Below are 18,530 nucleotides of genomic sequence, written 5' to 3' on the forward strand. Positions count from 1 at the left end.
ATAAAAGAGCCCCTTAAAAAATTACAAATAAAAAATCAAGTAGCACTTTATTTATCAAGCAATAAAACTGTCATTTTGCATAACCTTTGGGCTCTATTTGAAGATATGTACAATAGTAGGGAGGTTGACGCAAATTACCTACGCTAGAAATTAGGGTTATAGGGTTACGCCTACACATTTCTTAACCATTATATATACGATGTTCAGGTTCGTTTCAATACAATTTCACAGCCGCTGTCATCCTCGACCCTATCAATTTAGATCACAATCGTTTCTTAAGTTATCGATTTTTGTGTTTTTTCAGTCGTGAAAATCATGCTCATAGATCAAAAAACTGGTAAAGATCCGCTATACATTGATCTGTATGCTGTTGTCAGCCTAGTAGAATCAGATCGGTATCAGTTAGGTGTTCATAGCATTTCAAGAGTTGGTTTTGAGGGTTTGTCGGAGGCCCATGTATCTGATGCTTGGAAAGGTAAATCTATATACCGTTTCCTTATGTAATTGTTTTGATCCCAATAAATTTTTACTGCTCAACTTTTCTATTTATGCTATATCTAGTAACGTTTCATTAGTCTAAATCTGACATCTACTTCCATTCTTATTGAATACTGTTTGGAGATTATATATGGAGATCCTGACGGAAGTTGCAGATCTGATCTGTAGCTCTTTATATGCTTATTCCTTGAATATCACTAAAGATGCATATATTTGGGGATCGAGTATTAGATCTTTTTTAAGAAAAAAAATCTGACAGAGACTTTAGTGTTTATGATTTTAATTTTTGAACTCATAGCTTTTGCAATAAGTTTTCTGAGTTAAAAACCAAAAAACTTAACTAAACGTCATTCTAATACACAGGATGAATTGGATGGCTGAGAAGAATCCTGAGATGATGAGACAAAGCCTTTGTATATTTCAGTAGAGGAGCGTAAAAAAGAAAGAATGGCTCCCCTGTAAGTTGCATAATCTTTATGTTAAAATTATTAATATATAATATGTGAAGTTTGCAGTGGTCAACTTTATTATGGACTCATTATAGTTTTATGGGTTAATATTTCGTTTCAGACTTAATTTGCTCAGGCGATATCATCTACTGGCCACATGTGTGCATCAGGTTTCCTAATTTTGCCAGTCAATAAAATCGGGACCATATCTATTCCATTAACCCAAAAGACCTCTGCAGATTCATGTATTAGATAAAGAGGGGACGAAATCAGCATGAACTTTTGTCATTACAGAGGCCAACATGAACTTTATATCGGTATACATCAACGAGTTCGATTGATTAAAAAAGCCTAAGTACAAAACATCTACTGGACAAGCTTTATACATGCCTTTCCTGATTAAAGTAGCGGATATGGTGTTCTTTGTCTGCAGGGTGGATTAATCTTTGTTTAGAACGCATTTTATTTTCTATCAGGGTATTTGTATGAGTATAAATCTATATTTGAAATGTGTGTCTTTATGTTTACGTGTATCAATGTATGTATATGAATTTGAATACCACAAGATCTATCCTGTAAACATATTTCATATCGCTCAAACTTTTCTTATGAGACATGCAAGCACACGTTTCATAAAGCATAAACATTTCAAATGTATTAACCTTTCAATACTTTCCCGTATTGGAAAATGTCAGTTCGGCCTTTATTGGTGGAATTTTTTTTCATATCTACTCAGACATTGAATAGGCACAATAAGCAACAAAAAATATATGTCAGCATTACTTATGTGATGTTTTTATAACGAAAGGGTTTTTTTTATTATAAAAACAAAGCTAGTGAGAGGCTAGAGTTACATTTAGTTGAGGCAATCTTTGCGAGGGGTCGATGGACAAGATTAACCAACAAAACTATTCATCTTTTCTAGCTCTAATACTTCACCAATCCAAGGCTGGATCTCAGCCACTTACTCTTTGTTGCTCCTGGATTTGCAACTGATGACAACTCGTGACCATATCTACATTATCCACAACAGGGTCATCAGAGCAGAGGTGACAGGCAGCTTGATCTTGTTATGTTTTATCTTATTACAGGAGAACCCACATGGTATAACCTCAAAAACAAATCAAACATGTTTGCCTGTCAGGTGCTATGCGATTCCAAATAGTGTTGCACGTATTATATTTTGACAAAATCTCATCATTTATGAAGATGAAGGAGTACGCCGAGAAATTGCTATCCTTGATTTCAATCCATCTTAATGATTTTGCCCCAAATGCCGCTTTTACAAGACATCATTCTGTCTCTCTCCATAGTATCGTTATAAATTTTTTCGGGATAGACCATTAGTCAGCAAAGTACCAGCACCCCTATTTTCCCAATAAAGCAAGATTAATTAAATGATCAGCCATTGTTGAAATCACCTATGGCCACATTTTTCAGAAACATGGTTGTCACATATTTGGTTAATTGTGTCATTAAAAGTCATTAATCAAAGTCTAGTAATGCTTTAGTTACGTATTTTATTAAAAACCATCACCATTGCAAACTATATTCACACATTTTGTTACTGTTTTACATAAAAAAATGTGACAAATACTTGCCAATAGTCAAATTAAATCATTTTGACTGTAATTATTTTATTATAACATTTAAAAAAACACGAGGCAATAAAAGTTTTATGATGACAATTTAATTCATATGCATGTCTGAAATTAATAATTTTGAATATGAAAAAAATAACATGTGACTATAAATATTTTATTATGACATTTAAAAAAAACATGTAACTAAAAGTATTTTATCGTGACATTTTAATTTTTATGTGTGTCTAAATATAAAAATAGTAACAATAAAAAAATATGTCACTGTAAGTGTTTTATGATGCCAATGTTGAAAAATGAAACTAGTATTCAGAGGGAGTTTGAGTTTTTATAACTCATCAAATTGTATGTTTTCAACCACCGAAATTCCTGAATATATTGAGTGCCTCAAATTCCCGAAAATTTTCAGAAGTCCCAAATTCATCCCATTTCATTTGGCTTTTCCTCATAATCTTCCTAACACACCCTAATCAATGACTGATCTGTTTTTGCTTCTCCCCTAGAATGAAAGGAATGCGAGTAATTCCACACACTACCTGCGACGCTATCCAACACTACCTCTGCACTGACCAAAATACACGTCGTATCCAACCTACGATGTTTCCCATACATGATTACAATCTCGAGTAGCACTTTCGTCAGGACCACCAACACCGATACCTCCACCCTACCACCACAATCTCCACTCCCACTGTGCCTCTACACTGCTTCCTCTCATTTCTCATCTCATCCCCTCCTTCTTGACAACGGTCCTCCCCTCTTCTATGATAGATTTGTCAATCGTCTGCAAACTCCACTATCCCGCTCGACTCTCTATAATCGGCGCCGCCTCCACTCCGCCTACCGTGCATTACCTCAAATCGGCTTGACCCGTGTCTTTATCCTGCTTCGTCATCTCTCTCTAGCAACAAATACCAGTCAAATTCCATGTACAGATCTCTCATCTCCTTCCAATTCTACATCTTTTTCTATAATTTCATAATGTACCTTTCAATCTGTTTATGCCGTTTTTATTGTTTAGGGCTTTTGAAAAAAAAAAAAAAAAAGAAGAGAAATGGTGTTTTTAAAGCCAGGAAGGTGAAGTAGTATTATCGAGGTACAAATATCTCCTTTCCTTTAGATTTCACCTCAAGCGGTCTATCTGAAAATGTTTTCTTAAATGTGGTGTCCCTCTAAAGACACACATCCATCATAGCCTCTATAATTTTTAATTGTCGCCTCTAGTTCCGAAACTATTCCTTTCCCTACTTCATTTTTTAGATCAAATATTGCATTGAGCACGATTCCACTCAAGGTAATATGTGTGAGTGTAAACCTACTTGGGTGTGAACCTGCCATGAGTAGCTGCACCACCGTCTTTAGTTGACAAATGAATGCCTCCTTTGTTGACAATAACAACTAGAAATGGCAGCCTCTTTATTTCATACGATGAACACAATAAATTGCCACAGTACTTATAGTGGCTAGCTTTACTATAAATAGAAGTTGTAATCTCAGTTATAAGGTACCACAAAACAGACAGTGTAGTGTGTAATACTTAGAGTGAGTATTCGAGGGTTGTTTCTTTTTCTTGTAATATTGAGCATGTAAGCTCTTCTCTTTTGTTCTAGTTCTGAATAAAAGTGTGTTTCAACCCCAACAAGTGGTATCAGAGCTTGGTTAAGCTACGGGGAGCATTCTCTGTTTTTTGGTCAAAATTTTTTTGTCTCAAAAACAATTTCGGAGTAAACCGTTGGAAAGGTCTCCCCCCGAGGATTCCAAAAATATACTTTTTTGAATTTTTTGACCACCGAAAGGCCTCCAAATCACCGGTCAAAGTTGGTCAAACCTACCGAAAAAACGAGTTTGCCGGAGGTCTGCCTGAGTAAAAGGGTGACGTCATAAGTGACGTCAGCAAGTACTGTAGCAACACTGTAGCAGTGATGTCAGCAGCTGACCAAAGTTCTAGAAATTGCAGTTTAGCCCATGTTCTTTCGAAATGTGCAATTTACCCCCTGTTTTTCATAAAAATTGCATTTTTGCTCTCGTTTTTTAGAAAATTTTCAATTTAACCCCTGTTTAACTTCGGTAAAAGTTATATTCGCCCCTTGAACTTCAGAAAAGTTCATACTAGTCCCTATACTTCAAAAAAAATCATAGTCGTGTATGCCCAAGTATATGCCAAGAATGACTAGACCAACCTCGTCATCTTCTCATGTCGAAGTTGAAAGTATACAAAGGATCGGGAAAGACAGTATTGTTACATTACACTATCCAATGCTCACAAAGATGAACTACGCGGTATGGGCCATAAAAATGCGAGTGAATTTACAACCACAAGGAGTATGGGATGTAATTAAAAGTGCAGAAATGGACGAATGTAAAGATCGGATGGCTCTTGCGGCTATTTATCAACCAATTCTAGAGGACGTACTTCTGATGTTAGCTGAGATGGGCACAACTAAAGAAGCATGGGAAACGCACAAGATGATTCACATGGGAGTCGATCGTGTCAAGGAGGCAAAAGCTCAAACCTTGAGAAGTGACTTCGAGGTGATCCGGATGAAAGACAGTGAATCGGTAGATGATTTTTCCATGAGATTGAATATTATCGTAACCGGCATTCGATCTCTAGGTGAAAAGATTGATGAAATTATGGTTGTGAAGAAGTTTTTACGAGCCGTACCGATACAATTTATACAAATTGTAACATCTATCGAGCAATTTGGAGATTTGAAGAATATGACGGTAGAAGAAGTTGTGGGTCTTCTTAAGACCCGTGAAGAGAGACTTCGAAGCTATGGAGAAAAAGAAGGAGGACCTTCTCTATTGCTTACACATGCCGAGTGGGCATCTCGTTCGAAGCAAACTGGCGAGAGAAACTCATCAAACACTTCAAGAGGATGAGGAGGACATGGTAACTAGGGATGGGGACGAGGCCGAGGTCGTGGACGTGGCCAATGAGGTAGTCACGAGTACAATACAAATCAGAATGACCATAATCCTTCTCGGAAGGATTAAAGTAAAATCAAATGTTTTACTTGTGAATAATTTGGTCATTATGCTTTGGAGTGTCCAAACAAGAATCGAGGTGAGGAGGCGAACCTCACTCAAGCCAGTGAAGAAGAGCCTATTTTGATGATGGAAGTCGCACAAGAATAGAAACACAAAAAGGTGTCTCTTAGAGAGATGATTTGTGTTAATCATCTTGCATCTGGAGAAAGTCGAGTCGGGTCCGAGGTATGGTATCTCAACAACAGTGCTAGCAATCACATGACTGGAGACCGCTCAAAGTTTCGCGAACTAGATGAGCACTGATATGTGTATTTTTATATATATTTATGTATAACATATCTTAATATTTTAGCCTTTAATATTATTATTTAGAACTAAAATATACTTAATATGCTTTGAAATATTTAATTACAGTTAAAATGGGAGATGGAATGCAAAAGAAAAAGAATGGAGCTGAAAAGATGCAAAAAGGATATTGCTGGCAGATTGACCCCTCTTCAGTGTTTCGGGTATATCTGATGACTCACAAGTCCAATTGACGAGATTCAAAATGTTCTGAAAACTAGACGAAATTTCCTACGACTTATGTGAGAGGGACTTTTGGCTAATTCGACACTTATATTATCCAAAATCGGACTTGAAGATGAAGCATAAAAGCTGGACGGAAATTCCCTCCAAGTTACTTATTCCCCAAGCACCACTTTCCTTATCTTTATTTGCTTAATCCCTAAGCCACATTAGTTTCCTTATTCCAATCCAACTCTAATATTCCATATAAATCCATATCCATCAACTATAAATACCCCATATCATTCCACCATTTTGAAGAATCTATGGTATTCCACTTCGACTTGTGCAACAAGAAAACTTCATAGTTGCCGTTTTGAGGGTCTAGGAGGCGGCCGAAAGGCGGTTAAGCTAACGGGAGCAGAGATCTGAAGGATTGGAGAGCGGATACATGTCGGTAATCATATGGATTGCTAACGTGACCATGTTTAGCACTTCATTATGGTACTTTTTGTATTTAGTTTCTGATTTGGGTGTAAAAACCTTTTATTTTGTGTTTACGATTGAATGAAGCTTTGATTCTTAGAATAATTGTTATATTAAATAATTTATTTGTGTTTAATTTATCTTGCCAAGCTTATTCAAAGATCGTCATGTGTTAATGATGATTATTTGCTATTAATTGTTAAGTGAATTAAGTTGTATGAACACCTGCTTGATTTGCTTGTCTCTTATGATTTTTGATGACCATTGAGATTATAAGACTAGAAATAACGAATGTGAAACTAGGATTAACTTGGGAATAAGTAAGTTAATGTGTGAGCCTTGTTTGATGACCATCAACAAGAGGTTAATTAAATGTTTAAATTAACTATATTTACAAGTCTTGCTTGATACGAACTGAACACTAGGAAGCATGTTAGTTTAATCAATTGATCACTGTTTGAATTGACTTTTTTGCTAAAGGATTAGTTATAGTGAACACGAATCTAATCAATTTAGGAATCGGTGAACATGAATAAATGAATTTGTGTATGCAATTGTCTATGTTTTTAAGGTGTAATTTATCTAAACCAAAGTACCTGAAGAGATTTGCTTTCCTGTTAGTTTATCAAAAATTGTTAATTGATTGTTCGTTTGAGATTTATTAAACTATTTCTTTTATTCTTTTCGTGTGACCTGTAACCTATAATCAAATATATTAAATTAATTCACCGTTCCCTGTGATCGACACCCGACTTACCTAAGCTATACTGTAATCTGACTAGGTACACTGCCTATAAGTGCATAGTTAGTCTAAGTTTGTTAGGTTATAAATATTAAAATTAGTGGGTACTTTTGTGCACATCAAGTTTTTGGCGCCGTTGCCGGGGAATGGCTTTCAATTAATTTTGTTTATTTGATTATTCGTTATTTATTTTTAGTTAGTTTTTTATTTTATTTTTTTAGTTTTATTTTCGTTGATATCATTTCGCTTGTCGGGAAGGTTCTTGTTGTTATTTGCAGGAATTTGTGATCATACACATCGATTGGCTTTACCTTTTGCATGGGTTTCGAGATTGCAAGCGATTAGGGAATTTTTGACTTGTTTAGTCTACTACTTTGGTGATTTGTCCAACTCAATCCACGAGGCGTAGTATAGCAAGGCGTATCGAGGTGGTTAAGTGGAAGACTGAACTCTTGCTACTCTTGACTAGTTGGGTCAACTCTTGTTCTACTTATTAGTTAATGGTGCAAAGAAAACAAAGGAAATAGTCTGACAGGTCCCGTAAGTTTTTGTTTTCACAAACCACCTCTTGCATGCAAGGGATTTAATCAACAATTGTAGTTTGATTTTGACGAAGACATGTGATCGTGATATCCTTTTTAGTTATTTTAGTGAGTTTTTATTTTTATTTTTAGTTTGTTTAAAATTTGTTTTCCATGTTGATGCTCTTGATGTTTCAGATCTTTGCAGAACTTTTACCCTTCAGATACTTTCAGAAATTTCAATAATTGGGGTCGAATGTTGATTTGTCACGAGAGAAAAAACCGTGTGAGGGTTTGAAGTTGACACTTGAGAGCCATGACTTTCAATAAGTGTGGGGTGCGCATCGATATTTGGAGGGATTATTATTTCGAAGAGTGGCGTCTGTAACTATACATTGCTTTAGTTTGCAATCGTTCGCACCATATTTCATAAGTCAATGTTCTTTTGTATTTTCCGGCACATTCAAAAGCAGCAGTTCCAGTTTTCAGTTTTTCAGCAATATTTGAAGCAACCTGTAGCAGCCCCATTCGATCTCGCCACAACTACCCAGGGGAATCTGTTCCTTTTTCTCCCTTTTTATGTTCTTAATTTTTTTTAGCATACAATGAGGGCATTGTATGAAATAAGTGTGGGGTAGGGGTCGGTAAATGTAAATTATAAAAATGAAATAATAGTTGGAAATTGCTAGATTTAAGGAAATTTAATAATTTAAAAGAAAACTTGAAATAATAGTTTAATTTAGAAAAATCTAGTGATAATTTAAAATTTTGCTAATATTGTATGAGATGATTCGATGAGAACTCAAATGTTTAGTTGAGCCAATATACGTTATAGTGCATTTGTGGCTTCCCTTATTTTAGTGAAATCATGGAACAAAAACATAACCCCGCTCGGTTTGAAGGATGCAATATGTTTAGCAGCCTAAACCTGAAATGTATCCAGGAAAATTATTATCATTAACCAATAAAGGTTGAGGTTGAGCGCCTCTGCTTAAGCATGTAGGTTTTGAGTGAAAAAAGAGAGGTACATGTAAAAAAAAAGAGAGAGAATTACGAAAAAGTTTGAAGAATTTTGGAGCAAATAAAGTGAAGATCAAAAGATCAAAATTCCAAGAAATTCAAAAAGTTGAAGATACCAAGAAATCAAATCAAATAAGGTGGTGAATTCAATGAAATCAAAGATCAAATTGTTAAGAAAGTGAAGAATTCCTAAAAAGCTCCATAGTGGTATCATAAATTGTAATTCTAGATTATGTATGGTTAGGTTGCTCAATCAAAAATACCTTGAGGTTAGGAGGTTTTCTGCGGATGGATTCGGAGGGTTGCATAAAATGAGCATTGTTCGGAAAAAGTGGGCAAGTGTTTATGAAGATTGTGAGTATTTAAAGTATGGGGGGGTACTTTAGGAAAATTTTAGACACAAATGCATGCGTTGAGGTCTTGGCATAATGGCTGAGTTTTAAATGGATTGTTTAGTGCAATATTGGTAAAATAAAAGTAAATTTGCTTGGGGGCAAGCAAAGGCTAAGTGTGGGGTATTTTGATATGTGTATTTTTATATATATTTATGTATAACATATCTTAATATTTTAGCCTTTAATATTATTATTTAGAACTAAAATATACTTAATATGCTTTGAAATATTTAATTACAGTTAAAATGGGAGATGGAATGCAAAAGAAAAAGAATGGAGCTGAAAAGATGCAAAAAGGATATTGCTGGCAGATTGACCCCTCTTCAGTGTTTCGGGTATATCTGATGACTCACAAGTCCAATTGACTAGATTCAAAATGTTCTGAAAACTAGACGAAATTTCCTACGACTTATGTGAGAGGGACTTTTGGCTAATTCGACACTTATCTTATCCAAAATCGGACTTGAAGATGAAGCATAAAAGCTGGACGGAAATTCCCTCCAAGTTACTTATTCTCCAAGCACCACTTTCCTTATCTTTATTTGCTTAATCCCTAAGCCACATTAGTTTCCTTATTCCAATCCAACTCTAATATTCCATATAAATCCATATCCATCAACTATAAATACCCCATATCATTCCACCATTTTGAAGAATCTATGGTATTCCACTTCGACTTGTGCAACAAGAAAACTTCATAGTTGCCGTTTTGAGGGTCTAGGAGGCGGCCGAAAGGCGGTTAAGCTAACGGGAGCAGAGATCTGAAGGATTGGAGAGCGGATACATGTCGGTAATCATATGGATTGCTAACGTGACCATGTTTAGCACTTCATTATGGTACTTTTTGTATTTAGTTTCTGATTTGGGTGTAAAAACCTTTTATTTTGTGTTTACGATTGAATGAAGCTTTGATTCTTAGAATAATTGTTATATTAAATAATTTATTTGTGTTTAATTTATCTTGCCAAGCTTGTTCAAAGATCCTCATGTGTTAATGATGATTATTTGCTGTTAATTGTTAAGTGAATTAAGTTGTATGAACACCTGCTTGATTTGCTTGTCTCTTATGATTTTTGATGACCATTAAATTTATAAGACTAGAAATAACGAATGTGAAACTAGGATTAACTTGGGAATAAGTAATTTAATGTGTGAGCCTTGTTTGATGACCATCAACAAGAGGTTAATTAAATGTTTAAATTAACTATATTTACAAAGCTTGCTTGATACGAACTGAACACTAGGAAGCATGTTAGTTTAATCAATTGATCACTGCTTGAATTGACTTGTTTGCTAAAGGATTAGTTATAGTGAACACGAATCTAATCAATTTAGGAATCGGTGAACATGAATAAATGAATTTGTGTATGCAATTGTCTATGTTTTTAAGGTGTAATTTATCTAAACCAAAGTACCTGAAGAGATTTGCTTTCCTGTTAGTTTATCGATAATTGTTAATTGATTGTTCGTTTGAGATTTATTAAACTATTTCTTTTATTCTTTTCGTGTGACCTGTAACCTATAATCAAATATATTAAATTAATTCACCGTTCCCTGTGATCGACACCCGACTTACCTAAGCTATACTGTAATCTGACTAGGTACACTGCCTATAAGTGCATAGTTAGTCTAAGTTTTTTAGGTTATAAATATTAAAATTAGTGGGTACTTTCGTGCACATCAAGCACGTTATGGGTCACATGAGATTTGGGGATGGTTCAACTATCGCTATTTTGGGAAAAAGGTCGATTTTATTCGATAGCAAAAATGGTGACCAAAGACTCCTTAATGAGGTATATTTCATTCCAAGTGTAAAAAACAATATTATTAGTCTTAGACAAATGACGTAGGAAGGGAGTCGGGTCATAATGGATGGGTCGGATTTGACATTGTCTGATAGAAACAATACTCTACTTTTGAGAGTTAAACGATCCCCAAACCGGTTATACTCTCCTTTAAGGATCGGTAGATATACTTGTCTTTTAGAAACAAAAGACGAGCCAGCTTGGATATGGCATTCTAGACTTGGTCATGTTAACTTTCTCGCCTTAAAGAAATTGTCCGGAAAGAATATGGCAACCGGAGTTCCAAATACTGACCACCCAACCCAATCTATGTCTGTTGGAGGGAGTAAATATTTTCTCCTTTTAGTAAACGATTTAGCCGGTGGATGTGGGTTTACATGCTATCAGAGAAGTCTCAAGCCTTGAGCGCTTTCAAACGGTTCAAGTTGATGGTTGAAAAAAATTCGGGTTATCAAATAAAGACACTTCAAACGGACCGAGGGGGAGAGTTCACTTCAAAAGAATTCTCATTATTTTGTGAAGAAAATGGTATTCAAAGGCATCTTACAACACTATATTCGCCTCAACATAACAGAGTTGTCGAAAGGAGAAATCGGACCGCTATGGACATGGGAAGAAGTCTGATCATAGGTAGATGTTCTGGTAGAGTTTTGGGGAGAAGCGGTTAGACATGCAGTTTATCTTCTCAAACGCTTGCCAACAAAAGAACTTCTCGACTAGACGCCTTATGAAACATGGTTTGGCAAAAAGCCCAACCTTGAACATCTAAACGTTTTGGTTGTGTTGCTTTTGCTAAACTTTTAGGTGGTCACTTGAAGAAGCTTGATGATCGAAGTAAAAAGATGGTGTATTTAGGTGTGGAAGATGAAACTAAGGGAAACCGTTTGTTTGAGCCGCAAGACCGAAAGTTGCGAGTAAGTCGCAATGTTGTTTTTGACGAAAAAGAGGAACTGAAATGGTACAAAAACAAAAAAGAAGAGATGGCGACTCCTAAGACGTTTACCATAATTGAACCACAACCCCAAATACACCTCGAAACACCTCAAAATGACCATGAAATCAACCCAGAACAAATAAATAGTCCAGGAATCGGTGTTATCCAAGTTGGACAACCATATGCTAAATTTGACTCGCTTGAACCAACTCCACAAACTCCTGTCTCAGTCCTGTTTTCTTCAACCACGCCCCATATAGAAATCTCTTCTAGTGAGATTGGGCCAAGGGGATTGCGTCCGTCAACCGATATTAATTCTGAAACCGAAAATGTGTTCCTTGAACCTGGAGAATTGTTGATGATTGCAGCGGATCAACCCTTGAATTTTAAAGAGGCGGTAACCTCTAAGGAATGGCGGGAGGCTATGCAAACAATGTTGGATGCAATCAAGATGAACAAGACATGACAACATACCGATTTGCCACCCGGACACAAAGCAATCGGTTTGAAATGAGTGCTTAAAGTGAAGAAAGGCAACTTGGGAAAAGTGGTGAATCATAAAGCTCGACTTGTAGCAAAAGGATTTGTACAAAAGGAAGGAGTCGACTTTGACGAAAATTTTGCACCGGTAGCACGACTTGACAACATAAGGCTCCTTCTTGCCTTAGCATCTCAACATGGGTGGGTTGTCCATCATCTCGATATCAAGTCGGCTTTTCTCAATAGAGATCTCAAAGAGGAGGTTTATGTCTCCCGACCAGAAGGATATGTTGATAAAGCAAAAAGTCACAAGGTGTTCAACCTTTATAAAGCTCTTTATTGTCTATGACAAGCTCCTCGAGCTTGGAACATTTATTTGGATAAAAGCTTAAAAAGACTTGGTTTTACAAAAATTTCACAATACCCAATTGTTTACAAAAGGAAGTTAAAAGTCGAAATTCTTATTTTTGGCGTCTATGTTGATGATTTGATCATTACCGGGTCGAACACTAACGACGTTGTTGAATTCAAAGAACAAATGAAGAAAGAATTCAAAATGAGTGACTTGGGATTACTTTCTTACTACATTGGAATCGAAGTTTTGCAAAAGATGTGTGGAATATCTTGGCGACAAACGACTTATGCAAAGAAGATTTTAGAGCAATTTGGGTTGCTGGATTGCAATCTGACAACGTCACCAATGGAACCTAAGTTGAAGGTTAGAGGGATGAAGATGGTGAAAAATTTGATACAAATGAATATCAGCGAGTGGTAGGTTGTTTGAGGTACTAAACTCACACTCAACCATACCTGTCTTTTTCGGTTGGAATTGCAAGTCGTTTCATGGAGGAACCAACCACTTTGCATTTCCAAGTTGTGAAACAAATATTATGATACGTAAAAGGAACCGTTGATTATGGACTCAACAATGGAATAGGTCATGAAATTCAAGATTTGGTTGGTTTTACCGATAGTGATATTGGAGGTGACCTTGTTGATAGCAAGAGCACAAGTGTAGGAAGGAATGCGATAACTTGGCAATCCCAAAAGCAAAAGACTGTTGCTTTGTCCACGTGTGAAGCCGAGTTCACGACAGCTACAACAGCAGCATGTCATGCCATTTGGCTTGCTAATCTCGTGAAGGAGCTCACGGGACATCATATCATGCCTATCACCTTATATGTTGATAACAAGTCAACAATTGCACTGATGAAAATCCTATGTTTCATAGAAGAAGCAAACATATTGACATTCGTTATCACTTCATATGAGAATGTGGTGAACATGGGCAAATTATAGTGGAATATGTCAACTCGAAGGATCAACGGGCAGATATCTTTACAAAGGCTTTAGCATACGTGAAACATGGTGAAATACGAAAAATGACCGGAGTGACGAATCTCGAGCCAAGTTCGGTTTAAGGGGGGAGAATGTGAGTGTAAACCTACTTGGGTGTGAACCTGCCACGAGTAGCTACACCACCCTCTTTAGTTGACAAATGAATGCCTCCTTTGTTGAGCATAACAACTAGAAATGGCAGCCTCTTTATTTCAAACAATTAACAGAATAAATTGCCACGGTACTTATAGTGGCTAGCTTTACTATAAATAGAAGTTGTAATCTTAGTTGTAAGGTACCACAAAACAGAGAGTGTAGTGTGTAATACTTAGAGTGAGTATTAGAGGGTTGTTTCTTTTTCTTGTAATATTGAGCGTGTAAGCTCTTCTCTTTTGTTCTAGTTCTGAACAAAAGTGTGTTTCAACCCCAACAATATGTTCCTAATTTTTATCTGTAAGACCTAATTTATGAGAAACCACGATTGATCTTGAAATTTCCATTGATGGTGGTAAACATAGTCTTTCATTTATACCTCAAGCTTATGGTGGGTCTGTTCATAACGATTTGGAAAAACTAAAAAGATGACTAGCTGGATCTACTCTACCTCAAGTACTTTTGCATTTTTAGTATCTCTACTTGGTGAATCTTGATAATAGGTTAGATTTACTTCCTAATTAAACTAAAAAATCATGATTTTTGTTTTTTTTTGTTTGAAAATAAAGATTACATCCATGACTTACATTTGCAGCAACTTGTGGAGTGATATGATTTAGCTAATTCTATACAAGAACTACTACCAATGACCTCAAGAGAAAATGATTGATACTTCCATTTTAATTCTCATGAGATATATCTTATTTCTTACTAGTTATCAGGAATCAAATTTAATGATGTTCAATCAACTCACTTAATATTTTTTTTCTTCTTAATTCAGCATTTTTCATGTTTAGGGATGGGTTCTCGATATCAAGACCACGAGGAAGGGTGAAGGTACAGAAATCATTGTAGATTCTTTATATCTTTCATTGTTAGACGTTATATTCCTTTTTTCCTTAATACACACTTTGGTATTTGTACAAACAGAGCAAGTGATTGATGGTAAGAAACTTTCCCTTTTGTGATATTGCTTTTGACTCTTTGGGAAAACTTAAAAGGTAAGTACATTGCTATTATATGTAAATGATTAAGTATGTTGTTTGTATTCGTTAAAAGAATTGTTTTCTTTCCTTATGAAGTGATGATGTGTAAAATATTTAGTATGTTGCCTATATTAGGTGTATAAGATAAAAATATGTTTCTTATATAAATTAATGATTTTTTTTTTTTTTTTTTTATCACGCAGATGCATTTATGAAAGGGACTAATAGGGATTGTTTAAAAATGAAATTTTTACTTATTATATTCGGGTTGTATAAAAATGAAACTTTTACTTAGTATTTTTGGGACGTTACAAATTATACTAAAATGTTGTCTTCAAAAGTTAGCATTAGACTCATTTTTTAGTAGTATGAAAACTTGCATATTGTTATTGTATTAGATGTTGATTTCGTGTAAAATGATTTGTAGTAGAAGAACACCCTTACAATTGTGTGGATGTTTTAACACTTTTTTTATTATTATTTTCCCCTCGTTGTTTGTTCATGAATATAGAGCATTAGCGGCGATATATGTTGTATCGGATAAGGAGTCTAGGGTTTCTTCGTGTTACTAATGGTGTAGTACCATGCAAAAGATGCAAGAGATTCCTTACAAAATTATTACATTACCTATAGTTAATTTTGGAAGGTTCATAAATCCACCACCAATTTTCAAACTTATACCAAATTCACAAATATATTGCGACAAATATTCAATACTATGTCTTGATGGCAATTAATAATTGAAAATCAATGGATATTTACCAACAAATTTTAATCTCAAAGCAAAAACAAGATCTAACCAAACAAACAATGGTTATTATTGAGAAAAACTAAAACACAAAAAACTAAATCGGATCATGCTTGATATCACAGCTTGATAACATAGCATGTGTGTGTATATATATATATATATATATATATATATATATATATATATATATATATATATATATATATATATATATATAAAATACAAAACATAAAAAACTTGCATCTATTTAGGATCCTAGCATCAATCCTTATCAGTATCTAATTTGTCACCCCACACAACTAGATAACTCCTATTATACATCATCGTTAAAGGATAATTCAGAAATTTCCAACAATCACCTCCGTAATTTCTGAATGTGAATAGTAAGATGTTCAACTCCCAGGAGCCTCCTTATTTCTTCAAATTTAACCCTTGCCAGTGCATTTGTTGAAATGACAGCTTTCTGTTCATTACCAAACACATGCTCAACCTAGATCTCCTTATCAATCCTTATCAGTATATAATTTAGGATCCTAGCATCAATCCTTATCAGTATCTAATTTGTCACCCCACAAAACTAGATAACTCCTATATACATCATCGTATAAAGGATAATTCAGAAATTTCCAACAATCACCTCCGTAATTTCTGAATCTGAATAGTAAGATCTTCAACTCCCAGGAGCCTCTTCATTTCTTCAAATTTAACCCTCGCCAGTGCATTTGTTAAAATGACAGCTTTCTGTTCATTACCACACACATGCTCAACCTAGATCTCCTTTTCTTCAACCCTCTCACGAATATAGTGATATCTAGATTTGATATGTTTGCTCCGTTTGTGAAATACTGGGTTCTTAACTAACACAATAGCTAACGTATTGTCAATCTTAAGAGCCACCTCCTAGTCACTTGTCCCAAACACTTCTTCTGTCAAATCTTTTAACCAAATAGCTTGACAACTTGCTGCTAAAGAAACCATATACTCGGCGTCACATGAAGACAATGCCACTATATCCTGTTTCTGTGAACACCAAGTAATGGGTGATTTTCCAAGATAGAACACATGCCCCGTAGTGCTTCTTTCATCATCTTCATCCGCATTATGATTGTTGTCACTATATGCCATTAACTTTCCATGATTCCCACGTGGATAGAAAATACCATACCCGACAGTTCCCTTCACATACCGTAGTATTTGTTTAACCGCCGCCATATGTGATACTTTCGGTGTTTTCATGTAACGACTAACAATTCCAACCAAGAATGCAAGATCGGGTCTAGTTTGTAATAGATATCTCAGTCTTCCCACCAAACTTCTATACTCTGTAGCATCAACCTCTTTTTCATCTTGTGCTTTTGAGAATTTCTTATTATAATCCATACAAATCAATGTAGGATTGAAATTACTCATCCCTGCATATTTTAGAACTTTCTTTGCATACACTTCTTGAGTAACAATTACACCCCTCATGCTTTGGTATACTTCAATACCTAAGTAATACCTAAGTATACCAAGGTATGACATCTTGAACTTGGTTGAAATTGCAACTTTAAACCGCTTAATTATATCTAAACTTGAACCCATTACAATCAAGTCATCCACATAAACACCTACGACAATCAAATCATTACCAATCCTATGTCCATATACAGCCTGTTTTTGCATGCAACGTTTAAATTTCATACTTTTTAGAATACTATCTAACTAAAGATTCCATGTTCGGGGAGCCTGTCTTAACCCATATAACGCTCTATCTAACGTGTAAACCATTCTTTCACCATGAAGAAATGCTGATTTTACATTAAGATGGTGAATCTCCCATCCTTTTGATGCTGCTAGAGCTAAGATGATCCTCACTATTTCAATGCGAGCCACCGGTGAAAAGATTTCATCAAAATCAGCTCCTGCTTATTGCAAGCTTCCTTTTGCAACTAACCTAGACTTATACTTGTTTATTGCCCCACTAGCATCACGTTTGATTTTAGACACCCATTTTAGACCTATCACAGATGATGGTCTTTTAGCAAGCCTCCATGTCTTATTCTTCATAATGGAATCAATTTCCTCCTCCATTGCTTTTACCCACCTAGGGTTTTTCACTACTTCCAAGAAGCTATCTGGTTCGTCTTCATTAATTGATTGGAAAAGAAAATGATCTTTAACAAAATAGATTGACAACATAGTCATCAAACATTCTTGGTTGCTGAATCTGCCTTGCAAACGCCTTAGTTGTTCGTTATTCACCTCATCGTTAACCTGCGACTCGTTATTGACTTCATCGTCAACTTGTGGCTCATGAACAATATTATCAGGATCTCCATGTTTAGCATCCTCTTCATGCTGATTCTCGTTTTGGTTTAAATTACCCATAATAGGCCTTACTCTAATGTCTACGATCATTTCTCACTGGACCCAAAACATTCCAGGCCTCAGCACATCTTCAAGCCCACTATTCCAAACCCAAGTGGCATTCTCATCAAAGACGACATCTCAAGAAACGATTACTTTTCTGGTAGATGGATCAAATAGTCTGTATGCCTTGGACCCCAACTCCGACACAAAGTAGACTAATTTCTTTGATCTATCATCCAGCTTCTTTAAGCTTAGACCCAATACTTTGGCAAATGCTATAAAACCAAAAACCCAAAGGTGTTCAATGTTGGGTTTTCGTCGAAAATATATTTCGTAGGGTGTTGTATCAGACAAGGCCTTTGTCGTATTCCTTTTGATGATATATGATGCATGTAACCTATGCAGTCAATAGCGGTGGGATAGCGGTGAGATAGCGGTTATCGGTAGCTGGTAAAATAGCGGCGATAATGACCGATATTGAAGGATATTTGACCGCTATTTGAATGATATTTGACAAA

The 18,530-nt window shown here is 35.5% G+C and overlaps 2 long non-coding RNA genes across 2 annotated transcripts; both read left to right on the plus strand.

Annotated features, from left to right (window-relative positions):
• The first annotated feature begins 206 nt into the window (after positions 1-206).
• On the plus strand, positions 207-1,529 carry LOC145046454 (uncharacterized). Its single transcript, XR_013682005.1, has 3 exons — positions 207-475; positions 862-956; positions 1,069-1,529. It is a non-coding gene; the product is annotated as an uncharacterized LOC145046454 (long non-coding RNA).
• Positions 1,530-2,905: 1,376 nt separating this feature from the next.
• Positions 2,906-7,922, plus strand: LOC144998251 (uncharacterized). Its single transcript, XR_013660215.1, has 3 exons — positions 2,906-3,477; positions 3,570-3,644; positions 5,957-7,922. It is a non-coding gene; the product is annotated as an uncharacterized LOC144998251 (long non-coding RNA).
• Positions 7,923-18,530: the final 10,608 nt, after the last annotated feature.

The sequence above is a fragment of the Lactuca saligna genome, chromosome 5, assembly GCF_052625555.1.
Source record: "Lactuca saligna cultivar CGN05327 chromosome 5, ASM5262555v1, whole genome shotgun sequence".
In the NCBI taxonomy this organism is placed as follows: domain Eukaryota; kingdom Viridiplantae; phylum Streptophyta; class Magnoliopsida; order Asterales; family Asteraceae; genus Lactuca; species Lactuca saligna.